General features: G+C 54.5%; 34 non-coding genes and 2 pseudogenes across 34 annotated transcripts; all 36 read right to left on the reverse strand.

Annotated features, from left to right (window-relative positions):
- Positions 1 to 422: 422 nt before the first annotated feature.
- LOC145275557 (U2 spliceosomal RNA) lies at positions 423 to 634 on the reverse strand (annotated as a pseudogene).
- A 357-nt stretch (positions 635 to 991) lies between these two features.
- LOC145275452 (U2 spliceosomal RNA) lies at positions 992 to 1,192 on the reverse strand. Its single transcript, XR_013867279.1, has one exon. It is a non-coding gene; the product is annotated as a U2 spliceosomal RNA (small nuclear RNA).
- Positions 1,193 to 1,549: 357 nt separating this feature from the next.
- Positions 1,550 to 1,750, reverse strand: LOC145275453 (U2 spliceosomal RNA). Its single transcript, XR_013867280.1, has one exon. It is a non-coding gene; the product is annotated as a U2 spliceosomal RNA (small nuclear RNA).
- Positions 1,751 to 2,107: 357 nt separating this feature from the next.
- Positions 2,108 to 2,308, reverse strand: LOC145275455 (U2 spliceosomal RNA). Its single transcript, XR_013867281.1, has one exon. It is a non-coding gene; the product is annotated as a U2 spliceosomal RNA (small nuclear RNA).
- Positions 2,309 to 2,665: 357 nt separating this feature from the next.
- LOC145275456 (U2 spliceosomal RNA) lies at positions 2,666 to 2,866 on the reverse strand. Its single transcript, XR_013867282.1, has one exon. It is a non-coding gene; the product is annotated as a U2 spliceosomal RNA (small nuclear RNA).
- A 357-nt stretch (positions 2,867 to 3,223) lies between these two features.
- LOC145275458 (U2 spliceosomal RNA) lies at positions 3,224 to 3,424 on the reverse strand. The gene has a single exon (XR_013867284.1). It is a non-coding gene; the product is annotated as a U2 spliceosomal RNA (small nuclear RNA).
- Positions 3,425 to 3,781: 357 nt separating this feature from the next.
- LOC145275459 (U2 spliceosomal RNA) lies at positions 3,782 to 3,982 on the reverse strand. Its single transcript, XR_013867285.1, has one exon. It is a non-coding gene; the product is annotated as a U2 spliceosomal RNA (small nuclear RNA).
- A 357-nt stretch (positions 3,983 to 4,339) lies between these two features.
- LOC145275460 (U2 spliceosomal RNA) lies at positions 4,340 to 4,540 on the reverse strand. Its single transcript, XR_013867286.1, has one exon. It is a non-coding gene; the product is annotated as a U2 spliceosomal RNA (small nuclear RNA).
- A 357-nt stretch (positions 4,541 to 4,897) lies between these two features.
- Positions 4,898 to 5,098, reverse strand: LOC145275461 (U2 spliceosomal RNA). The gene has a single exon (XR_013867287.1). It is a non-coding gene; the product is annotated as a U2 spliceosomal RNA (small nuclear RNA).
- Positions 5,099 to 5,455: 357 nt separating this feature from the next.
- On the reverse strand, positions 5,456 to 5,656 carry LOC145275462 (U2 spliceosomal RNA). The gene has a single exon (XR_013867288.1). It is a non-coding gene; the product is annotated as a U2 spliceosomal RNA (small nuclear RNA).
- A 357-nt stretch (positions 5,657 to 6,013) lies between these two features.
- LOC145275463 (U2 spliceosomal RNA) lies at positions 6,014 to 6,214 on the reverse strand. The gene has a single exon (XR_013867289.1). It is a non-coding gene; the product is annotated as a U2 spliceosomal RNA (small nuclear RNA).
- A 357-nt stretch (positions 6,215 to 6,571) lies between these two features.
- LOC145275464 (U2 spliceosomal RNA) lies at positions 6,572 to 6,772 on the reverse strand. Its single transcript, XR_013867290.1, has one exon. It is a non-coding gene; the product is annotated as a U2 spliceosomal RNA (small nuclear RNA).
- Positions 6,773 to 7,129: 357 nt separating this feature from the next.
- On the reverse strand, positions 7,130 to 7,330 carry LOC145275466 (U2 spliceosomal RNA). The gene has a single exon (XR_013867291.1). It is a non-coding gene; the product is annotated as a U2 spliceosomal RNA (small nuclear RNA).
- A 357-nt stretch (positions 7,331 to 7,687) lies between these two features.
- Positions 7,688 to 7,888, reverse strand: LOC145275467 (U2 spliceosomal RNA). Its single transcript, XR_013867292.1, has one exon. It is a non-coding gene; the product is annotated as a U2 spliceosomal RNA (small nuclear RNA).
- A 357-nt stretch (positions 7,889 to 8,245) lies between these two features.
- Positions 8,246 to 8,446, reverse strand: LOC145275468 (U2 spliceosomal RNA). The gene has a single exon (XR_013867293.1). It is a non-coding gene; the product is annotated as a U2 spliceosomal RNA (small nuclear RNA).
- Positions 8,447 to 8,803: 357 nt separating this feature from the next.
- On the reverse strand, positions 8,804 to 9,004 carry LOC145275470 (U2 spliceosomal RNA). Its single transcript, XR_013867295.1, has one exon. It is a non-coding gene; the product is annotated as a U2 spliceosomal RNA (small nuclear RNA).
- Positions 9,005 to 9,361: 357 nt separating this feature from the next.
- LOC145275471 (U2 spliceosomal RNA) lies at positions 9,362 to 9,562 on the reverse strand. Its single transcript, XR_013867296.1, has one exon. It is a non-coding gene; the product is annotated as a U2 spliceosomal RNA (small nuclear RNA).
- Positions 9,563 to 9,919: 357 nt separating this feature from the next.
- On the reverse strand, positions 9,920 to 10,120 carry LOC145275472 (U2 spliceosomal RNA). The gene has a single exon (XR_013867297.1). It is a non-coding gene; the product is annotated as a U2 spliceosomal RNA (small nuclear RNA).
- A 357-nt stretch (positions 10,121 to 10,477) lies between these two features.
- On the reverse strand, positions 10,478 to 10,678 carry LOC145275473 (U2 spliceosomal RNA). The gene has a single exon (XR_013867298.1). It is a non-coding gene; the product is annotated as a U2 spliceosomal RNA (small nuclear RNA).
- A 357-nt stretch (positions 10,679 to 11,035) lies between these two features.
- On the reverse strand, positions 11,036 to 11,236 carry LOC145275474 (U2 spliceosomal RNA). The gene has a single exon (XR_013867299.1). It is a non-coding gene; the product is annotated as a U2 spliceosomal RNA (small nuclear RNA).
- A 357-nt stretch (positions 11,237 to 11,593) lies between these two features.
- Positions 11,594 to 11,794, reverse strand: LOC145275475 (U2 spliceosomal RNA). Its single transcript, XR_013867300.1, has one exon. It is a non-coding gene; the product is annotated as a U2 spliceosomal RNA (small nuclear RNA).
- Positions 11,795 to 12,151: 357 nt separating this feature from the next.
- LOC145275477 (U2 spliceosomal RNA) lies at positions 12,152 to 12,352 on the reverse strand. The gene has a single exon (XR_013867301.1). It is a non-coding gene; the product is annotated as a U2 spliceosomal RNA (small nuclear RNA).
- Positions 12,353 to 12,709: 357 nt separating this feature from the next.
- On the reverse strand, positions 12,710 to 12,910 carry LOC145275478 (U2 spliceosomal RNA). The gene has a single exon (XR_013867302.1). It is a non-coding gene; the product is annotated as a U2 spliceosomal RNA (small nuclear RNA).
- Positions 12,911 to 13,267: 357 nt separating this feature from the next.
- On the reverse strand, positions 13,268 to 13,468 carry LOC145275479 (U2 spliceosomal RNA). Its single transcript, XR_013867303.1, has one exon. It is a non-coding gene; the product is annotated as a U2 spliceosomal RNA (small nuclear RNA).
- A 357-nt stretch (positions 13,469 to 13,825) lies between these two features.
- On the reverse strand, positions 13,826 to 14,026 carry LOC145275480 (U2 spliceosomal RNA). The gene has a single exon (XR_013867304.1). It is a non-coding gene; the product is annotated as a U2 spliceosomal RNA (small nuclear RNA).
- A 357-nt stretch (positions 14,027 to 14,383) lies between these two features.
- On the reverse strand, positions 14,384 to 14,584 carry LOC145275482 (U2 spliceosomal RNA). Its single transcript, XR_013867306.1, has one exon. It is a non-coding gene; the product is annotated as a U2 spliceosomal RNA (small nuclear RNA).
- Positions 14,585 to 14,941: 357 nt separating this feature from the next.
- Positions 14,942 to 15,142, reverse strand: LOC145275483 (U2 spliceosomal RNA). Its single transcript, XR_013867307.1, has one exon. It is a non-coding gene; the product is annotated as a U2 spliceosomal RNA (small nuclear RNA).
- Positions 15,143 to 15,499: 357 nt separating this feature from the next.
- Positions 15,500 to 15,700, reverse strand: LOC145275484 (U2 spliceosomal RNA). The gene has a single exon (XR_013867308.1). It is a non-coding gene; the product is annotated as a U2 spliceosomal RNA (small nuclear RNA).
- Positions 15,701 to 16,057: 357 nt separating this feature from the next.
- On the reverse strand, positions 16,058 to 16,258 carry LOC145275485 (U2 spliceosomal RNA). The gene has a single exon (XR_013867309.1). It is a non-coding gene; the product is annotated as a U2 spliceosomal RNA (small nuclear RNA).
- Positions 16,259 to 16,615: 357 nt separating this feature from the next.
- Positions 16,616 to 16,816, reverse strand: LOC145275486 (U2 spliceosomal RNA). The gene has a single exon (XR_013867310.1). It is a non-coding gene; the product is annotated as a U2 spliceosomal RNA (small nuclear RNA).
- Positions 16,817 to 17,173: 357 nt separating this feature from the next.
- LOC145275488 (U2 spliceosomal RNA) lies at positions 17,174 to 17,374 on the reverse strand. The gene has a single exon (XR_013867311.1). It is a non-coding gene; the product is annotated as a U2 spliceosomal RNA (small nuclear RNA).
- Positions 17,375 to 17,731: 357 nt separating this feature from the next.
- On the reverse strand, positions 17,732 to 17,932 carry LOC145275489 (U2 spliceosomal RNA). Its single transcript, XR_013867312.1, has one exon. It is a non-coding gene; the product is annotated as a U2 spliceosomal RNA (small nuclear RNA).
- Positions 17,933 to 18,289: 357 nt separating this feature from the next.
- LOC145275490 (U2 spliceosomal RNA) lies at positions 18,290 to 18,490 on the reverse strand. Its single transcript, XR_013867313.1, has one exon. It is a non-coding gene; the product is annotated as a U2 spliceosomal RNA (small nuclear RNA).
- Positions 18,491 to 18,847: 357 nt separating this feature from the next.
- On the reverse strand, positions 18,848 to 19,048 carry LOC145275491 (U2 spliceosomal RNA). Its single transcript, XR_013867314.1, has one exon. It is a non-coding gene; the product is annotated as a U2 spliceosomal RNA (small nuclear RNA).
- A 357-nt stretch (positions 19,049 to 19,405) lies between these two features.
- On the reverse strand, positions 19,406 to 19,606 carry LOC145275492 (U2 spliceosomal RNA). Its single transcript, XR_013867315.1, has one exon. It is a non-coding gene; the product is annotated as a U2 spliceosomal RNA (small nuclear RNA).
- A 357-nt stretch (positions 19,607 to 19,963) lies between these two features.
- On the reverse strand, positions 19,964 to 20,171 carry LOC145275527 (U2 spliceosomal RNA; annotated as a pseudogene).
- Positions 20,172 to 21,601: the final 1,430 nt, after the last annotated feature.

Here is a 21,601-nt window from a genome sequence, read left to right on the forward strand (position 1 = left end):
GGTGGCGATCCCCGCTCTCGATCCGGACATACGACCCGACACGACCTCTCTGGGGGTGGCGGCCCCCGCTCTCGATCCTAACTCGAACCTACTGGGGGTGGCGACCCCCGCTCGCGATCCGGACAACTCTGGGGCGGCGACCCCGGTAACCCTTCTCGAACTGGGGGTGCCTTGCGGGACGGCACCCCCGGGACCCTTCACGACCGCTACACCTGGGGCGTCCCCCAAGGTGGCAGGAGCAGAGGCCTGCTCCATCTACTTTGACGGCCCAAGGCCCGGCTAAGCACCCGCCGATTCGGAAACCAAGGGGACCTTCGCCTAAAAAGGCACGTCGGTTTCCCTTGGCCCTGCCGGCTGCTTAAGTGCTAGCTGGACCCCGGACTATCTGCAAAGGAAAGGAAAACAACAGTTAATAGTTGCCCAGGATGGGCAATAACATGTAACAATAACAAACAACAAAAACAAGTCTTTGCGGGTCCAAATCCCCAAGAAGGGGCTGGTCCTTGCAGAGAGCAAAATGAAAAAACTCTAAGCTAAAAGCTTAAGAGCTCACAGCTCGACTTAAAGGCAGACCGCAGTAAGCACTGAGAACAGATACTACACTTTGATCCTGACCAAGAGGCCGAGAAGCGATAAAGGGGCTCCCTCCGGGGCCGGGGTCGTCAGTGGACCGGTCCGGGCGGCAAAGGTTGCGGGCAGAGCGACAACGACCCCCCTACCCCCGGCCCCTCTCTACTAGTGGAAGCGTCGATCGCAGGCAGCGGCCAAGGAGGGCCGCCCGCCCGCCTCCGTCATCCAGCTAATGAGACCAACGAACGGTCCATCCAGCCGAGCGGACCGAACCGAAAGCGAACGAAAGCAAAGCCAGCAACAACTAAGTAAAGGGAAGTAAGGACCAACAAAGTCGTTTAGTTTAGTAGTAAGATCAAAGTAGTAGTCAGTCTGTTTTTGGGATTGCGTTTTCTGACTCTTTCCCGAGCGAGCTGGGGTCAGAATCGGGGCTGTTAACTCCTGGAGGCAGTGCAATACCAGGCCAACCCGTGGAGAAGGGGGAGCAAGCTCCTAACCCTTGACCGAGTTCCAAAAATCAGTTTAATATCGTGATCCCTCCATGCGAGGGACCTATCAGATATTAAGCTGATAAGAACAGATACTACACTTTGATCTTAGCCAGAAGAGGCCGAGAAGCGATAAAGGGGCTCCCTCCGGGGCCGGGGTCGTCAGTGGACCGGTCCGGGCGGCAAAGGTTGCGGGCAGAGCGACAACGACCCCCCTACCCCCGGCCCCTCTCTACTAGTGGAAGCGTCGATCGCAGGCAGCGGCCAAGGAGGGCCGCCCGCCCGCCTCCGTCATCCAGCTAATGAGACCAACGAACGGTCCATCCAGCCGAGCGGACCGAACCGAAAGCGAACGAAAGCAAAGCCAGCAACAACTAAGTAAAGGGAAGTAAGGACCAACAAAGTCGTTTAGTTTAGTAGTAAGATCAAAGTAGTAGTCAGTCTGTTTTTGGGATTGCGTTTTCTGACTCTTTCCCGAGCGAGCTGGGGTCAGAATCGGGGCTGTTAACTCCTGGAGGCAGTGCAATACCAGGCCAACCCGTGGAGAAGGGGGAGCAAGCTCCTAACCCTTGACCGAGTTCCAAAAATCAGTTTAATATCGTGATCCCTCCATGCGAGGGACCTATCAGATATTAAGCTGATAAGAACAGATACTACACTTTGATCTTAGCCAGAAGAGGCCGAGAAGCGATAAAGGGGCTCCCTCCGGGGCCGGGGTCGTCAGTGGACCGGTCCGGGCGGCAAAGGTTGCGGGCAGAGCGACAACGACCCCCCTACCCCCGGCCCCTCTCTACTAGTGGAAGCGTCGATCGCAGGCAGCGGCCAAGGAGGGCCGCCCGCCCGCCTCCGTCATCCAGCTAATGAGACCAACGAACGGTCCATCCAGCCGAGCGGACCGAACCGAAAGCGAACGAAAGCAAAGCCAGCAACAACTAAGTAAAGGGAAGTAAGGACCAACAAAGTCGTTTAGTTTAGTAGTAAGATCAAAGTAGTAGTCAGTCTGTTTTTGGGATTGCGTTTTCTGACTCTTTCCCGAGCGAGCTGGGGTCAGAATCGGGGCTGTTAACTCCTGGAGGCAGTGCAATACCAGGCCAACCCGTGGAGAAGGGGGAGCAAGCTCCTAACCCTTGACCGAGTTCCAAAAATCAGTTTAATATCGTGATCCCTCCATGCGAGGGACCTATCAGATATTAAGCTGATAAGAACAGATACTACACTTTGATCTTAGCCAGAAGAGGCCGAGAAGCGATAAAGGGGCTCCCTCCGGGGCCGGGGTCGTCAGTGGACCGGTCCGGGCGGCAAAGGTTGCGGGCAGAGCGACAACGACCCCCCTACCCCCGGCCCCTCTCTACTAGTGGAAGCGTCGATCGCAGGCAGCGGCCAAGGAGGGCCGCCCGCCCGCCTCCGTCATCCAGCTAATGAGACCAACGAACGGTCCATCCAGCCGAGCGGACCGAACCGAAAGCGAACGAAAGCAAAGCCAGCAACAACTAAGTAAAGGGAAGTAAGGACCAACAAAGTCGTTTAGTTTAGTAGTAAGATCAAAGTAGTAGTCAGTCTGTTTTTGGGATTGCGTTTTCTGACTCTTTCCCGAGCGAGCTGGGGTCAGAATCGGGGCTGTTAACTCCTGGAGGCAGTGCAATACCAGGCCAACCCGTGGAGAAGGGGGAGCAAGCTCCTAACCCTTGACCGAGTTCCAAAAATCAGTTTAATATCGTGATCCCTCCATGCGAGGGACCTATCAGATATTAAGCTGATAAGAACAGATACTACACTTTGATCTTAGCCAGAAGAGGCCGAGAAGCGATAAAGGGGCTCCCTCCGGGGCCGGGGTCGTCAGTGGACCGGTCCGGGCGGCAAAGGTTGCGGGCAGAGCGACAACGACCCCCCTACCCCCGGCCCCTCTCTACTAGTGGAAGCGTCGATCGCAGGCAGCGGCCAAGGAGGGCCGCCCGCCCGCCTCCGTCATCCAGCTAATGAGACCAACGAACGGTCCATCCAGCCGAGCGGACCGAACCGAAAGCGAACGAAAGCAAAGCCAGCAACAACTAAGTAAAGGGAAGTAAGGACCAACAAAGTCGTTTAGTTTAGTAGTAAGATCAAAGTAGTAGTCAGTCTGTTTTTGGGATTGCGTTTTCTGACTCTTTCCCGAGCGAGCTGGGGTCAGAATCGGGGCTGTTAACTCCTGGAGGCAGTGCAATACCAGGCCAACCCGTGGAGAAGGGGGAGCAAGCTCCTAACCCTTGACCGAGTTCCAAAAATCAGTTTAATATCGTGATCCCTCCATGCGAGGGACCTATCAGATATTAAGCTGATAAGAACAGATACTACACTTTGATCTTAGCCAGAAGAGGCCGAGAAGCGATAAAGGGGCTCCCTCCGGGGCCGGGGTCGTCAGTGGACCGGTCCGGGCGGCAAAGGTTGCGGGCAGAGCGACAACGACCCCCCTACCCCCGGCCCCTCTCTACTAGTGGAAGCGTCGATCGCAGGCAGCGGCCAAGGAGGGCCGCCCGCCCGCCTCCGTCATCCAGCTAATGAGACCAACGAACGGTCCATCCAGCCGAGCGGACCGAACCGAAAGCGAACGAAAGCAAAGCCAGCAACAACTAAGTAAAGGGAAGTAAGGACCAACAAAGTCGTTTAGTTTAGTAGTAAGATCAAAGTAGTAGTCAGTCTGTTTTTGGGATTGCGTTTTCTGACTCTTTCCCGAGCGAGCTGGGGTCAGAATCGGGGCTGTTAACTCCTGGAGGCAGTGCAATACCAGGCCAACCCGTGGAGAAGGGGGAGCAAGCTCCTAACCCTTGACCGAGTTCCAAAAATCAGTTTAATATCGTGATCCCTCCATGCGAGGGACCTATCAGATATTAAGCTGATAAGAACAGATACTACACTTTGATCTTAGCCAGAAGAGGCCGAGAAGCGATAAAGGGGCTCCCTCCGGGGCCGGGGTCGTCAGTGGACCGGTCCGGGCGGCAAAGGTTGCGGGCAGAGCGACAACGACCCCCCTACCCCCGGCCCCTCTCTACTAGTGGAAGCGTCGATCGCAGGCAGCGGCCAAGGAGGGCCGCCCGCCCGCCTCCGTCATCCAGCTAATGAGACCAACGAACGGTCCATCCAGCCGAGCGGACCGAACCGAAAGCGAACGAAAGCAAAGCCAGCAACAACTAAGTAAAGGGAAGTAAGGACCAACAAAGTCGTTTAGTTTAGTAGTAAGATCAAAGTAGTAGTCAGTCTGTTTTTGGGATTGCGTTTTCTGACTCTTTCCCGAGCGAGCTGGGGTCAGAATCGGGGCTGTTAACTCCTGGAGGCAGTGCAATACCAGGCCAACCCGTGGAGAAGGGGGAGCAAGCTCCTAACCCTTGACCGAGTTCCAAAAATCAGTTTAATATCGTGATCCCTCCATGCGAGGGACCTATCAGATATTAAGCTGATAAGAACAGATACTACACTTTGATCTTAGCCAGAAGAGGCCGAGAAGCGATAAAGGGGCTCCCTCCGGGGCCGGGGTCGTCAGTGGACCGGTCCGGGCGGCAAAGGTTGCGGGCAGAGCGACAACGACCCCCCTACCCCCGGCCCCTCTCTACTAGTGGAAGCGTCGATCGCAGGCAGCGGCCAAGGAGGGCCGCCCGCCCGCCTCCGTCATCCAGCTAATGAGACCAACGAACGGTCCATCCAGCCGAGCGGACCGAACCGAAAGCGAACGAAAGCAAAGCCAGCAACAACTAAGTAAAGGGAAGTAAGGACCAACAAAGTCGTTTAGTTTAGTAGTAAGATCAAAGTAGTAGTCAGTCTGTTTTTGGGATTGCGTTTTCTGACTCTTTCCCGAGCGAGCTGGGGTCAGAATCGGGGCTGTTAACTCCTGGAGGCAGTGCAATACCAGGCCAACCCGTGGAGAAGGGGGAGCAAGCTCCTAACCCTTGACCGAGTTCCAAAAATCAGTTTAATATCGTGATCCCTCCATGCGAGGGACCTATCAGATATTAAGCTGATAAGAACAGATACTACACTTTGATCTTAGCCAGAAGAGGCCGAGAAGCGATAAAGGGGCTCCCTCCGGGGCCGGGGTCGTCAGTGGACCGGTCCGGGCGGCAAAGGTTGCGGGCAGAGCGACAACGACCCCCCTACCCCCGGCCCCTCTCTACTAGTGGAAGCGTCGATCGCAGGCAGCGGCCAAGGAGGGCCGCCCGCCCGCCTCCGTCATCCAGCTAATGAGACCAACGAACGGTCCATCCAGCCGAGCGGACCGAACCGAAAGCGAACGAAAGCAAAGCCAGCAACAACTAAGTAAAGGGAAGTAAGGACCAACAAAGTCGTTTAGTTTAGTAGTAAGATCAAAGTAGTAGTCAGTCTGTTTTTGGGATTGCGTTTTCTGACTCTTTCCCGAGCGAGCTGGGGTCAGAATCGGGGCTGTTAACTCCTGGAGGCAGTGCAATACCAGGCCAACCCGTGGAGAAGGGGGAGCAAGCTCCTAACCCTTGACCGAGTTCCAAAAATCAGTTTAATATCGTGATCCCTCCATGCGAGGGACCTATCAGATATTAAGCTGATAAGAACAGATACTACACTTTGATCTTAGCCAGAAGAGGCCGAGAAGCGATAAAGGGGCTCCCTCCGGGGCCGGGGTCGTCAGTGGACCGGTCCGGGCGGCAAAGGTTGCGGGCAGAGCGACAACGACCCCCCTACCCCCGGCCCCTCTCTACTAGTGGAAGCGTCGATCGCAGGCAGCGGCCAAGGAGGGCCGCCCGCCCGCCTCCGTCATCCAGCTAATGAGACCAACGAACGGTCCATCCAGCCGAGCGGACCGAACCGAAAGCGAACGAAAGCAAAGCCAGCAACAACTAAGTAAAGGGAAGTAAGGACCAACAAAGTCGTTTAGTTTAGTAGTAAGATCAAAGTAGTAGTCAGTCTGTTTTTGGGATTGCGTTTTCTGACTCTTTCCCGAGCGAGCTGGGGTCAGAATCGGGGCTGTTAACTCCTGGAGGCAGTGCAATACCAGGCCAACCCGTGGAGAAGGGGGAGCAAGCTCCTAACCCTTGACCGAGTTCCAAAAATCAGTTTAATATCGTGATCCCTCCATGCGAGGGACCTATCAGATATTAAGCTGATAAGAACAGATACTACACTTTGATCTTAGCCAGAAGAGGCCGAGAAGCGATAAAGGGGCTCCCTCCGGGGCCGGGGTCGTCAGTGGACCGGTCCGGGCGGCAAAGGTTGCGGGCAGAGCGACAACGACCCCCCTACCCCCGGCCCCTCTCTACTAGTGGAAGCGTCGATCGCAGGCAGCGGCCAAGGAGGGCCGCCCGCCCGCCTCCGTCATCCAGCTAATGAGACCAACGAACGGTCCATCCAGCCGAGCGGACCGAACCGAAAGCGAACGAAAGCAAAGCCAGCAACAACTAAGTAAAGGGAAGTAAGGACCAACAAAGTCGTTTAGTTTAGTAGTAAGATCAAAGTAGTAGTCAGTCTGTTTTTGGGATTGCGTTTTCTGACTCTTTCCCGAGCGAGCTGGGGTCAGAATCGGGGCTGTTAACTCCTGGAGGCAGTGCAATACCAGGCCAACCCGTGGAGAAGGGGGAGCAAGCTCCTAACCCTTGACCGAGTTCCAAAAATCAGTTTAATATCGTGATCCCTCCATGCGAGGGACCTATCAGATATTAAGCTGATAAGAACAGATACTACACTTTGATCTTAGCCAGAAGAGGCCGAGAAGCGATAAAGGGGCTCCCTCCGGGGCCGGGGTCGTCAGTGGACCGGTCCGGGCGGCAAAGGTTGCGGGCAGAGCGACAACGACCCCCCTACCCCCGGCCCCTCTCTACTAGTGGAAGCGTCGATCGCAGGCAGCGGCCAAGGAGGGCCGCCCGCCCGCCTCCGTCATCCAGCTAATGAGACCAACGAACGGTCCATCCAGCCGAGCGGACCGAACCGAAAGCGAACGAAAGCAAAGCCAGCAACAACTAAGTAAAGGGAAGTAAGGACCAACAAAGTCGTTTAGTTTAGTAGTAAGATCAAAGTAGTAGTCAGTCTGTTTTTGGGATTGCGTTTTCTGACTCTTTCCCGAGCGAGCTGGGGTCAGAATCGGGGCTGTTAACTCCTGGAGGCAGTGCAATACCAGGCCAACCCGTGGAGAAGGGGGAGCAAGCTCCTAACCCTTGACCGAGTTCCAAAAATCAGTTTAATATCGTGATCCCTCCATGCGAGGGACCTATCAGATATTAAGCTGATAAGAACAGATACTACACTTTGATCTTAGCCAGAAGAGGCCGAGAAGCGATAAAGGGGCTCCCTCCGGGGCCGGGGTCGTCAGTGGACCGGTCCGGGCGGCAAAGGTTGCGGGCAGAGCGACAACGACCCCCCTACCCCCGGCCCCTCTCTACTAGTGGAAGCGTCGATCGCAGGCAGCGGCCAAGGAGGGCCGCCCGCCCGCCTCCGTCATCCAGCTAATGAGACCAACGAACGGTCCATCCAGCCGAGCGGACCGAACCGAAAGCGAACGAAAGCAAAGCCAGCAACAACTAAGTAAAGGGAAGTAAGGACCAACAAAGTCGTTTAGTTTAGTAGTAAGATCAAAGTAGTAGTCAGTCTGTTTTTGGGATTGCGTTTTCTGACTCTTTCCCGAGCGAGCTGGGGTCAGAATCGGGGCTGTTAACTCCTGGAGGCAGTGCAATACCAGGCCAACCCGTGGAGAAGGGGGAGCAAGCTCCTAACCCTTGACCGAGTTCCAAAAATCAGTTTAATATCGTGATCCCTCCATGCGAGGGACCTATCAGATATTAAGCTGATAAGAACAGATACTACACTTTGATCTTAGCCAGAAGAGGCCGAGAAGCGATAAAGGGGCTCCCTCCGGGGCCGGGGTCGTCAGTGGACCGGTCCGGGCGGCAAAGGTTGCGGGCAGAGCGACAACGACCCCCCTACCCCCGGCCCCTCTCTACTAGTGGAAGCGTCGATCGCAGGCAGCGGCCAAGGAGGGCCGCCCGCCCGCCTCCGTCATCCAGCTAATGAGACCAACGAACGGTCCATCCAGCCGAGCGGACCGAACCGAAAGCGAACGAAAGCAAAGCCAGCAACAACTAAGTAAAGGGAAGTAAGGACCAACAAAGTCGTTTAGTTTAGTAGTAAGATCAAAGTAGTAGTCAGTCTGTTTTTGGGATTGCGTTTTCTGACTCTTTCCCGAGCGAGCTGGGGTCAGAATCGGGGCTGTTAACTCCTGGAGGCAGTGCAATACCAGGCCAACCCGTGGAGAAGGGGGAGCAAGCTCCTAACCCTTGACCGAGTTCCAAAAATCAGTTTAATATCGTGATCCCTCCATGCGAGGGACCTATCAGATATTAAGCTGATAAGAACAGATACTACACTTTGATCTTAGCCAGAAGAGGCCGAGAAGCGATAAAGGGGCTCCCTCCGGGGCCGGGGTCGTCAGTGGACCGGTCCGGGCGGCAAAGGTTGCGGGCAGAGCGACAACGACCCCCCTACCCCCGGCCCCTCTCTACTAGTGGAAGCGTCGATCGCAGGCAGCGGCCAAGGAGGGCCGCCCGCCCGCCTCCGTCATCCAGCTAATGAGACCAACGAACGGTCCATCCAGCCGAGCGGACCGAACCGAAAGCGAACGAAAGCAAAGCCAGCAACAACTAAGTAAAGGGAAGTAAGGACCAACAAAGTCGTTTAGTTTAGTAGTAAGATCAAAGTAGTAGTCAGTCTGTTTTTGGGATTGCGTTTTCTGACTCTTTCCCGAGCGAGCTGGGGTCAGAATCGGGGCTGTTAACTCCTGGAGGCAGTGCAATACCAGGCCAACCCGTGGAGAAGGGGGAGCAAGCTCCTAACCCTTGACCGAGTTCCAAAAATCAGTTTAATATCGTGATCCCTCCATGCGAGGGACCTATCAGATATTAAGCTGATAAGAACAGATACTACACTTTGATCTTAGCCAGAAGAGGCCGAGAAGCGATAAAGGGGCTCCCTCCGGGGCCGGGGTCGTCAGTGGACCGGTCCGGGCGGCAAAGGTTGCGGGCAGAGCGACAACGACCCCCCTACCCCCGGCCCCTCTCTACTAGTGGAAGCGTCGATCGCAGGCAGCGGCCAAGGAGGGCCGCCCGCCCGCCTCCGTCATCCAGCTAATGAGACCAACGAACGGTCCATCCAGCCGAGCGGACCGAACCGAAAGCGAACGAAAGCAAAGCCAGCAACAACTAAGTAAAGGGAAGTAAGGACCAACAAAGTCGTTTAGTTTAGTAGTAAGATCAAAGTAGTAGTCAGTCTGTTTTTGGGATTGCGTTTTCTGACTCTTTCCCGAGCGAGCTGGGGTCAGAATCGGGGCTGTTAACTCCTGGAGGCAGTGCAATACCAGGCCAACCCGTGGAGAAGGGGGAGCAAGCTCCTAACCCTTGACCGAGTTCCAAAAATCAGTTTAATATCGTGATCCCTCCATGCGAGGGACCTATCAGATATTAAGCTGATAAGAACAGATACTACACTTTGATCTTAGCCAGAAGAGGCCGAGAAGCGATAAAGGGGCTCCCTCCGGGGCCGGGGTCGTCAGTGGACCGGTCCGGGCGGCAAAGGTTGCGGGCAGAGCGACAACGACCCCCCTACCCCCGGCCCCTCTCTACTAGTGGAAGCGTCGATCGCAGGCAGCGGCCAAGGAGGGCCGCCCGCCCGCCTCCGTCATCCAGCTAATGAGACCAACGAACGGTCCATCCAGCCGAGCGGACCGAACCGAAAGCGAACGAAAGCAAAGCCAGCAACAACTAAGTAAAGGGAAGTAAGGACCAACAAAGTCGTTTAGTTTAGTAGTAAGATCAAAGTAGTAGTCAGTCTGTTTTTGGGATTGCGTTTTCTGACTCTTTCCCGAGCGAGCTGGGGTCAGAATCGGGGCTGTTAACTCCTGGAGGCAGTGCAATACCAGGCCAACCCGTGGAGAAGGGGGAGCAAGCTCCTAACCCTTGACCGAGTTCCAAAAATCAGTTTAATATCGTGATCCCTCCATGCGAGGGACCTATCAGATATTAAGCTGATAAGAACAGATACTACACTTTGATCTTAGCCAGAAGAGGCCGAGAAGCGATAAAGGGGCTCCCTCCGGGGCCGGGGTCGTCAGTGGACCGGTCCGGGCGGCAAAGGTTGCGGGCAGAGCGACAACGACCCCCCTACCCCCGGCCCCTCTCTACTAGTGGAAGCGTCGATCGCAGGCAGCGGCCAAGGAGGGCCGCCCGCCCGCCTCCGTCATCCAGCTAATGAGACCAACGAACGGTCCATCCAGCCGAGCGGACCGAACCGAAAGCGAACGAAAGCAAAGCCAGCAACAACTAAGTAAAGGGAAGTAAGGACCAACAAAGTCGTTTAGTTTAGTAGTAAGATCAAAGTAGTAGTCAGTCTGTTTTTGGGATTGCGTTTTCTGACTCTTTCCCGAGCGAGCTGGGGTCAGAATCGGGGCTGTTAACTCCTGGAGGCAGTGCAATACCAGGCCAACCCGTGGAGAAGGGGGAGCAAGCTCCTAACCCTTGACCGAGTTCCAAAAATCAGTTTAATATCGTGATCCCTCCATGCGAGGGACCTATCAGATATTAAGCTGATAAGAACAGATACTACACTTTGATCTTAGCCAGAAGAGGCCGAGAAGCGATAAAGGGGCTCCCTCCGGGGCCGGGGTCGTCAGTGGACCGGTCCGGGCGGCAAAGGTTGCGGGCAGAGCGACAACGACCCCCCTACCCCCGGCCCCTCTCTACTAGTGGAAGCGTCGATCGCAGGCAGCGGCCAAGGAGGGCCGCCCGCCCGCCTCCGTCATCCAGCTAATGAGACCAACGAACGGTCCATCCAGCCGAGCGGACCGAACCGAAAGCGAACGAAAGCAAAGCCAGCAACAACTAAGTAAAGGGAAGTAAGGACCAACAAAGTCGTTTAGTTTAGTAGTAAGATCAAAGTAGTAGTCAGTCTGTTTTTGGGATTGCGTTTTCTGACTCTTTCCCGAGCGAGCTGGGGTCAGAATCGGGGCTGTTAACTCCTGGAGGCAGTGCAATACCAGGCCAACCCGTGGAGAAGGGGGAGCAAGCTCCTAACCCTTGACCGAGTTCCAAAAATCAGTTTAATATCGTGATCCCTCCATGCGAGGGACCTATCAGATATTAAGCTGATAAGAACAGATACTACACTTTGATCTTAGCCAGAAGAGGCCGAGAAGCGATAAAGGGGCTCCCTCCGGGGCCGGGGTCGTCAGTGGACCGGTCCGGGCGGCAAAGGTTGCGGGCAGAGCGACAACGACCCCCCTACCCCCGGCCCCTCTCTACTAGTGGAAGCGTCGATCGCAGGCAGCGGCCAAGGAGGGCCGCCCGCCCGCCTCCGTCATCCAGCTAATGAGACCAACGAACGGTCCATCCAGCCGAGCGGACCGAACCGAAAGCGAACGAAAGCAAAGCCAGCAACAACTAAGTAAAGGGAAGTAAGGACCAACAAAGTCGTTTAGTTTAGTAGTAAGATCAAAGTAGTAGTCAGTCTGTTTTTGGGATTGCGTTTTCTGACTCTTTCCCGAGCGAGCTGGGGTCAGAATCGGGGCTGTTAACTCCTGGAGGCAGTGCAATACCAGGCCAACCCGTGGAGAAGGGGGAGCAAGCTCCTAACCCTTGACCGAGTTCCAAAAATCAGTTTAATATCGTGATCCCTCCATGCGAGGGACCTATCAGATATTAAGCTGATAAGAACAGATACTACACTTTGATCTTAGCCAGAAGAGGCCGAGAAGCGATAAAGGGGCTCCCTCCGGGGCCGGGGTCGTCAGTGGACCGGTCCGGGCGGCAAAGGTTGCGGGCAGAGCGACAACGACCCCCCTACCCCCGGCCCCTCTCTACTAGTGGAAGCGTCGATCGCAGGCAGCGGCCAAGGAGGGCCGCCCGCCCGCCTCCGTCATCCAGCTAATGAGACCAACGAACGGTCCATCCAGCCGAGCGGACCGAACCGAAAGCGAACGAAAGCAAAGCCAGCAACAACTAAGTAAAGGGAAGTAAGGACCAACAAAGTCGTTTAGTTTAGTAGTAAGATCAAAGTAGTAGTCAGTCTGTTTTTGGGATTGCGTTTTCTGACTCTTTCCCGAGCGAGCTGGGGTCAGAATCGGGGCTGTTAACTCCTGGAGGCAGTGCAATACCAGGCCAACCCGTGGAGAAGGGGGAGCAAGCTCCTAACCCTTGACCGAGTTCCAAAAATCAGTTTAATATCGTGATCCCTCCATGCGAGGGACCTATCAGATATTAAGCTGATAAGAACAGATACTACACTTTGATCTTAGCCAGAAGAGGCCGAGAAGCGATAAAGGGGCTCCCTCCGGGGCCGGGGTCGTCAGTGGACCGGTCCGGGCGGCAAAGGTTGCGGGCAGAGCGACAACGACCCCCCTACCCCCGGCCCCTCTCTACTAGTGGAAGCGTCGATCGCAGGCAGCGGCCAAGGAGGGCCGCCCGCCCGCCTCCGTCATCCAGCTAATGAGACCAACGAACGGTCCATCCAGCCGAGCGGACCGAACCGAAAGCGAACGAAAGCAAAGCCAGCAACAACTAAGTAAAGGGAAGTAAGGACCAACAAAGTCGTTTAGTTTAGTAGTAAGATCAAAGTAGTAGTCAGTCTGTTTTTGGGATTGCGTTTTCTGACTCTTTCCCGAGCGAGCTGGGGTCAGAATCGGGGCTGTTAACTCCTGGAGGCAGTGCAATACCAGGCCAACCCGTGGAGAAGGGGGAGCAAGCTCCTAACCCTTGACCGAGTTCCAAAAATCAGTTTAATATCGTGATCCCTCCATGCGAGGGACCTATCAGATATTAAGCTGATAAGAACAGATACTACACTTTGATCTTAGCCAGAAGAGGCCGAGAAGCGATAAAGGGGCTCCCTCCGGGGCCGGGGTCGTCAGTGGACCGGTCCGGGCGGCAAAGGTTGCGGGCAGAGCGACAACGACCCCCCTACCCCCGGCCCCTCTCTACTAGTGGAAGCGTCGATCGCAGGCAGCGGCCAAGGAGGGCCGCCCGCCCGCCTCCGTCATCCAGCTAATGAGACCAACGAACGGTCCATCCAGCCGAGCGGACCGAACCGAAAGCGAACGAAAGCAAAGCCAGCAACAACTAAGTAAAGGGAAGTAAGGACCAACAAAGTCGTTTAGTTTAGTAGTAAGATCAAAGTAGTAGTCAGTCTGTTTTTGGGATTGCGTTTTCTGACTCTTTCCCGAGCGAGCTGGGGTCAGAATCGGGGCTGTTAACTCCTGGAGGCAGTGCAATACCAGGCCAACCCGTGGAGAAGGGGGAGCAAGCTCCTAACCCTTGACCGAGTTCCAAAAATCAGTTTAATATCGTGATCCCTCCATGCGAGGGACCTATCAGATATTAAGCTGATAAGAACAGATACTACACTTTGATCTTAGCCAGAAGAGGCCGAGAAGCGATAAAGGGGCTCCCTCCGGGGCCGGGGTCGTCAGTGGACCGGTCCGGGCGGCAAAGGTTGCGGGCAGAGCGACAACGACCCCCCTACCCCCGGCCCCTCTCTACTAGTGGAAGCGTCGATCGCAGGCAGCGGCCAAGGAGGGCCGCCCGCCCGCCTCCGTCATCCAGCTAATGAGACCAACGAACGGTCCATCCAGCCGAGCGGACCGAACCGAAAGCGAACGAAAGCAAAGCCAGCAACAACTAAGTAAAGGGAAGTAAGGACCAACAAAGTCGTTTAGTTTAGTAGTAAGATCAAAGTAGTAGTCAGTCTGTTTTTGGGATTGCGTTTTCTGACTCTTTCCCGAGCGAGCTGGGGTCAGAATCGGGGCTGTTAACTCCTGGAGGCAGTGCAATACCAGGCCAACCCGTGGAGAAGGGGGAGCAAGCTCCTAACCCTTGACCGAGTTCCAAAAATCAGTTTAATATCGTGATCCCTCCATGCGAGGGACCTATCAGATATTAAGCTGATAAGAACAGATACTACACTTTGATCTTAGCCAGAAGAGGCCGAGAAGCGATAAAGGGGCTCCCTCCGGGGCCGGGGTCGTCAGTGGACCGGTCCGGGCGGCAAAGGTTGCGGGCAGAGCGACAACGACCCCCCTACCCCCGGCCCCTCTCTACTAGTGGAAGCGTCGATCGCAGGCAGCGGCCAAGGAGGGCCGCCCGCCCGCCTCCGTCATCCAGCTAATGAGACCAACGAACGGTCCATCCAGCCGAGCGGACCGAACCGAAAGCGAACGAAAGCAAAGCCAGCAACAACTAAGTAAAGGGAAGTAAGGACCAACAAAGTCGTTTAGTTTAGTAGTAAGATCAAAGTAGTAGTCAGTCTGTTTTTGGGATTGCGTTTTCTGACTCTTTCCCGAGCGAGCTGGGGTCAGAATCGGGGCTGTTAACTCCTGGAGGCAGTGCAATACCAGGCCAACCCGTGGAGAAGGGGGAGCAAGCTCCTAACCCTTGACCGAGTTCCAAAAATCAGTTTAATATCGTGATCCCTCCATGCGAGGGACCTATCAGATATTAAGCTGATAAGAACAGATACTACACTTTGATCTTAGCCAGAAGAGGCCGAGAAGCGATAAAGGGGCTCCCTCCGGGGCCGGGGTCGTCAGTGGACCGGTCCGGGCGGCAAAGGTTGCGGGCAGAGCGACAACGACCCCCCTACCCCCGGCCCCTCTCTACTAGTGGAAGCGTCGATCGCAGGCAGCGGCCAAGGAGGGCCGCCCGCCCGCCTCCGTCATCCAGCTAATGAGACCAACGAACGGTCCATCCAGCCGAGCGGACCGAACCGAAAGCGAACGAAAGCAAAGCCAGCAACAACTAAGTAAAGGGAAGTAAGGACCAACAAAGTCGTTTAGTTTAGTAGTAAGATCAAAGTAGTAGTCAGTCTGTTTTTGGGATTGCGTTTTCTGACTCTTTCCCGAGCGAGCTGGGGTCAGAATCGGGGCTGTTAACTCCTGGAGGCAGTGCAATACCAGGCCAACCCGTGGAGAAGGGGGAGCAAGCTCCTAACCCTTGACCGAGTTCCAAAAATCAGTTTAATATCGTGATCCCTCCATGCGAGGGACCTATCAGATATTAAGCTGATAAGAACAGATACTACACTTTGATCTTAGCCAGAAGAGGCCGAGAAGCGATAAAGGGGCTCCCTCCGGGGCCGGGGTCGTCAGTGGACCGGTCCGGGCGGCAAAGGTTGCGGGCAGAGCGACAACGACCCCCCTACCCCCGGCCCCTCTCTACTAGTGGAAGCGTCGATCGCAGGCAGCGGCCAAGGAGGGCCGCCCGCCCGCCTCCGTCATCCAGCTAATGAGACCAACGAACGGTCCATCCAGCCGAGCGGACCGAACCGAAAGCGAACGAAAGCAAAGCCAGCAACAACTAAGTAAAGGGAAGTAAGGACCAACAAAGTCGTTTAGTTTAGTAGTAAGATCAAAGTAGTAGTCAGTCTGTTTTTGGGATTGCGTTTTCTGACTCTTTCCCGAGCGAGCTGGGGTCAGAATCGGGGCTGTTAACTCCTGGAGGCAGTGCAATACCAGGCCAACCCGTGGAGAAGGGGGAGCAAGCTCCTAACCCTTGACCGAGTTCCAAAAATCAGTTTAATATCGTGATCCCTCCATGCGAGGGACCTATCAGATATTAAGCTGATAAGAACAGATACTACACTTTGATCTTAGCCAGAAGAGGCCGAGAAGCGATAAAGGGGCTCCCTCCGGGGCCGGGGTCGTCAGTGGACCGGTCCGGGCGGCAAAGGTTGCGGGCAGAGCGACAACGACCCCCCTACCCCCGGCCCCTCTCTACTAGTGGAAGCGTCGATCGCAGGCAGCGGCCAAGGAGGGCCGCCCGCCCGCCTCCGTCATCCAGCTAATGAGACCAACGAACGGTCCATCCAGCCGAGCGGACCGAACCGAAAGCGAACGAAAGCAAAGCCAGCAACAACTAAGTAAAGGGAAGTAAGGACCAACAAAGTCGTTTAGTTTAGTAGTAAGATCAAAGTAGTAGTCAGTCTGTTTTTGGGATTGCGTTTTCTGACTCTTTCCCGAGCGAGCTGGGGTCAGAATCGGGGCTGTTAACTCCTGGAGGCAGTGCAATACCAGGCCAACCCGTGGAGAAGGGGGAGCAAGCTCCTAACCCTTGACCGAGTTCCAAAAATCAGTTTAATATCGTGATCCCTCCATGCGAGGGACCTATCAGATATTAAGCTGATAAGAACAGATACTACACTTTGATCTTAGCCAGAAGAGGCCGAGAAGCGATAAAGGGGCTCCCTCCGGGGCCGGGGTCGTCAGTGGACCGGTCCGGGCGGCAAAGGTTGCGGGCAGAGCGACAACGACCCCCCTACCCCCGGCCCCTCTCTACTAGTGGAAGCGTCGATCGCAGGCAGCGGCCAAGGAGGGCCGCCCGCCCGCCTCCGTCATCCAGCTAATGAGACCAACGAACGGTCCATCCAGCCGAGCGGACCGAACCGAAAGCGAACGAAAGCAAAGCCAGCAACAACTAAGTAAAGGGAAGTAAGGACCAACAAAGTCGTTTAGTTTAGTAGTAAGATCAAAGTAGTAGTCAGTCTGTTTTTGGGATTGCGTTTTCTGACTCTTTCCCGAGCGAGCTGGGGTCAGAATCGGGGCTGTTAACTCCTGGAGGCAGTGCAATACCAGGCCAACCCGTGGAGAAGGGGGAGCAAGCTCCTAACCCTTGACCGAGTTCCAAAAATCAGTTTAATATCGTGATCCCTCCATGCGAGGGACCTATCAGATATTAAGCTGATAAGAACAGATACTACACTTTGATCTTAGCCAGAAGAGGCCGAGAAGCGATAAAGGGGCTCCCTCCGGGGCCGGGGTCGTCAGTGGACCGGTCCGGGCGGCAAAGGTTGCGGGCAGAGCGACAACGACCCCCCTACCCCCGGCCCCTCTCTACTAGTGGAAGCGTCGATCGCAGGCAGCGGCCAAGGAGGGCCGCCCGCCCGCCTCCGTCATCCAGCTAATGAGACCAACGAACGGTCCATCCAGCCGAGCGGACCGAACCGAAAGCGAACGAAAGCAAAGCCAGCAACAACTAAGTAAAGGGAAGTAAGGACCAACAAAGTCGTTTAGTTTAGTAGTAAGATCAAAGTAGTAGTCAGTCTGTTTTTGGGATTGCGTTTTCTGACTCTTTCCCGAGCGAGCTGGGGTCAGAATCGGGGCTGTTAACTCCTGGAGGCAGTGCAATACCAGGCCAACCCGTGGAGAAGGGGGAGCAAGCTCCTAACCCTTGACCGAGTTCCAAAAATCAGTTTAATATCGTGATCCCTCCATGCGAGGGACCTATCAGATATTAAGCTGATAAGAACAGATACTACACTTTGATCTTAGCCAGAAGAGGCCGAGAAGCGATAAAGGGGCTCCCTCCGGGGCCGGGGTCGTCAGTGGACCGGTCCGGGCGGCAAAGGTTGCGGGCAGAGCGACAACGACCCCCCTACCCCCGGCCCCTCTCTACTAGTGGAAGCGTCGATCGCAGGCAGCGGCCAAGGAGGGCCGCCCGCCCGCCTCCGTCATCCAGCTAATGAGACCAACGAACGGTCCATCCAGCCGAGCGGACCGAACCGAAAGCGAACGAAAGCAAAGCCAGCAACAACTAAGTAAAGGGAAGTAAGGACCAACAAAGTCGTTTAGTTTAGTAGTAAGATCAAAGTAGTAGTCAGTCTGTTTTTGGGATTGCGTTTTCTGACTCTTTCCCGAGCGAGCTGGGGTCAGAATCGGGGCTGTTAACTCCTGGAGGCAGTGCAATACCAGGCCAACCCGTGGAGAAGGGGGAGCAAGCTCCTAACCCTTGACCGAGTTCCAAAAATCAGTTTAATATCGTGATCCCTCCATGCGAGGGACCTATCAGATATTAAGCTGATAAGAACAGATACTACACTTTGATCTTAGCCAGAAGAGGCCGAGAAGCGATAAAGGGGCTCCCTCCGGGGCCGGGGTCGTCAGTGGACCGGTCCGGGCGGCAAAGGTTGCGGGCAGAGCGACAACGACCCCCCTACCCCCGGCCCCTCTCTACTAGTGGAAGCGTCGATCGCAGGCAGCGGCCAAGGAGGGCCGCCCGCCCGCCTCCGTCATCCAGCTAATGAGACCAACGAACGGTCCATCCAGCCGAGCGGACCGAACCGAAAGCGAACGAAAGCAAAGCCAGCAACAACTAAGTAAAGGGAAGTAAGGACCAACAAAGTCGTTTAGTTTAGTAGTAAGATCAAAGTAGTAGTCAGTCTGTTTTTGGGATTGCGTTTTCTGACTCTTTCCCGAGCGAGCTGGGGTCAGAATCGGGGCTGTTAACTCCTGGAGGCAGTGCAATACCAGGCCAACCCGTGGAGAAGGGGGAGCAAGCTCCTAACCCTTGACCGAGTTCCAAAAATCAGTTTAATATCGTGATCCCTCCATGCGAGGGACCTATCAGATATTAAGCTGATAAGAACAGATACTACACTTTGATCTTAGCCAGAAGAGGCCGAGAAGCGATAAAGGGGCTCCCTCCGGGGCCGGGGTCGTCAGTGGACCGGTCCGGGCGGCAAAGGTTGCGGGCAGAGCGACAACGACCCCCCTACCCCCGGCCCCTCTCTACTAGTGGAAGCGTCGATCGCAGGCAGCGGCCAAGGAGGGCCGCCCGCCCGCCTCCGTCATCCAGCTAATGAGACCAACGAACGGTCCATCCAGCCGAGCGGACCGAACCGAAAGCGAACGAAAGCAAAGCCAGCAACAACTAAGTAAAGGGAAGTAAGGACCAACAAAGTCGTTTAGTTTAGTAGTAAGATCAAAGTAGTAGTCAGTCTGTTTTTGGGATTGCGTTTTCTGACTCTTTCCCGAGCGAGCTGGGGTCAGAATCGGGGCTGTTAACTCCTGGAGGCAGTGCAATACCAGGCCAACCCGTGGAGAAGGGGGAGCAAGCTCCTAACCCTTGACCGAGTTCCAAAAATCAGTTTAATATCGTGATCCCTCCATGCGAGGGACCTATCAGATATTAAGCTGATAAGAACAGATACTACACTTTGATCTTAGCCAGAAGAGGCCGAGAAGCGATAAAGGGGCTCCCTCCGGGGCCGGGGTCGTCAGTGGACCGGTCCGGGCGGCAAAGGTTGCGGGCAGAGCGACAACGACCCCCCTACCCCCGGCCCCTCTCTACTAGTGGAAGCGTCGATCGCAGGCAGCGGCCAAGGAGGGCCGCCCGCCCGCCTCCGTCATCCAGCTAATGAGACCAACGAACGGTCCATCCAGCCGAGCGGACCGAACCGAAAGCGAACGAAAGCAAAGCCAGCAACAACTAAGTAAAGGGAAGTAAGGACCAACAAAGTCGTTTAGTTTAGTAGTAAGATCAAAGTAGTAGTCAGTCTGTTTTTGGGATTGCGTTTTCTGACTCTTTCCCGAGCGAGCTGGGGTCAGAATCGGGGCTGTTAACTCCTGGAGGCAGTGCAATACCAGGCCAACCCGTGGAGAAGGGGGAGCAAGCTCCTAACCCTTGACCGAGTTCCAAAAATCAGTTTAATATCGTGATCCCTCCATGCGAGGGACCTATCAGATATTAAGCTGATAAGAACAGATACTACACTTTGATCTTAGCCAGAAGAGGCCGAGAAGCGATAAAGGGGCTCCCTCCGGGGCCGGGGTCGTCAGTGGACCGGTCCGGGCGGCAAAGGTTGCGGGCAGAGCGACAACGACCCCCCTACCCCCGGCCCCTCTCTACTAGTGGAAGCGTCGATCGCAGGCAGCGGCCAAGGAGGGCCGCCCGCCCGCCTCCGTCATCCAGCTAATGAGACCAACGAACGGTCCATCCAGCCGAGCGGACCGAACCGAAAGCGAACGAAAGCAAAGCCAGCAACAACTAAGTAAAGGGAAGTAAGGACCAACAAAGTCGTTTAGTTTAGTAGTAAGATCAAAGTAGTAGTCAGTCTGTTTTTGGGATTGCGTTTTCTGACTCTTTCCCGAGCGAGCTGGGGTCAGAATCGGGGCTGTTAACTCCTGGAGGCAGTGCAATACCAGGCCAACCCGTGGAGAAGGGGGAGCAAGCTCCTAACCCTTGACCGAGTTCCAAAAATCAGTTTAATATCGTGATCCCTCCATGCGAGGGACCTATCAGATATTAAGCTGATAAGAACAGATACTACACTTTGATCTTATTTATATATTTTATTTCCGGTAAAAAGTACATATTATCTTATAAAAAATACATTTTACAAAAAACATGCAATGATTACTAAAAACAAAATTAGGCACAAGGCCCTATAAGAAATTGGGAGGGGGAGGGTACAGGGTCTTTGTGACTATTTAACATTATTAACAATGCAGACTTTGGAGTCTTACTCTTGACTGGCAACATTTACCAAAATACCTCATTCACTCTGTGGATCCTAATCTAACTAATAACCCCAGCGTTCAGTGTAAAAATAACATATTTACAATTTGCAACAAAAAACTTGTCTGTGTGTTGTGTGTGCATTTTTTTTTTTTTTTTTTTTTTTTTTTTTTTTTTTTTTTTTTTTTTTTTTAAAACAAAAACAAAATAGTGTGTGTGAGTGCATTTGTTAAAAGTTCAAAAAGTTCAAATTCATTAAAATTATGTACAGTTTGTAATTAATTGTAAAAACACGTGGAGTGGGGCAAGCTAGTCAAAAGAGTTCAATTTAAACATAAAAAATAAAGCCTACTTGGTTTGTTAGTATTGACCCCCCCTACTAATCTAACGTCTAGACCCCCCACTGTTTTCCGGGAAACCGAAAACAAGCAGGGTGATCCCTATATGGGGTTGGGGTGAAGCCTTAATAGGAGAAAAGAAAAACAACGGGAGGAGGGGTTGATTGGTGACCTCTGAGTACTGGGGGAAAGACCAGGATTACATCCAAAACAAAAAGCAGGTAACGGGGGAGCGGGTGGACTCAGAGGTTCTCTAGCACCGAAAATAATAACAGGGGCGGGATCTCGTTTATACCACCAGTCAAGAGTCTCTTTACTTGATTATGCTAAACTAAGCAGGGATGGGTTCCGAAGGACCCAGCACCGCCCGTGCCATGCTTAAGGAGGGAACACGTATTGGAACTTGGCTCCTCGACGGATGCACAGACTAGTGTTGTGCACCCACCTCTTATTAAACTCCGCTCGAGGCAACCTCCTCCAATCGCATCTGATCTTTACTTTAAGCAGATGTTTAAAGTAAACGATCAGATCCCGATCTGGAACAGATATCCCTTCGCGGACCAACTTGAGGCGCGTGATCCATATCACCATGCGCGCCACTGCTAGGATCGCCAGGAAAACCATTCTTTCCTCCCTGGGGAACGGCGGCTCCATGTTGTAAACAAAATATCCTTCGTCGAGTTCGAGCGGGCACTCGGCATCGATGCGGGCCGTTACCCCTTCGACGTATTCCAATAGGGCCTGGATCCGGCTGCAACTAAAAAACGCATGCCCGAGGGTCTCGAGCCTGTGTTCGTCGCAGCGCGGGCACCAGGCGCTTGTATGTTGTTTGTACTTGCTGAATTCGTCGAAGAGGGGCAGTGCTTTTCGGACCAGTCGCCAGGTCAGGGAAAATTCAGAGTTAGTCAAAAAATCCCGACCCGGCGCCCAACTCCATTGAGAGCGG

This window comes from Euprymna scolopes, unplaced genomic scaffold (genome assembly GCF_053919585.1).
Source record: "Euprymna scolopes isolate OS-2025 unplaced genomic scaffold, ASM5391958v1 sca7, whole genome shotgun sequence".
Lineage (NCBI taxonomy): Eukaryota > Metazoa > Mollusca > Cephalopoda > Sepiida > Sepiolidae > Euprymna > Euprymna scolopes.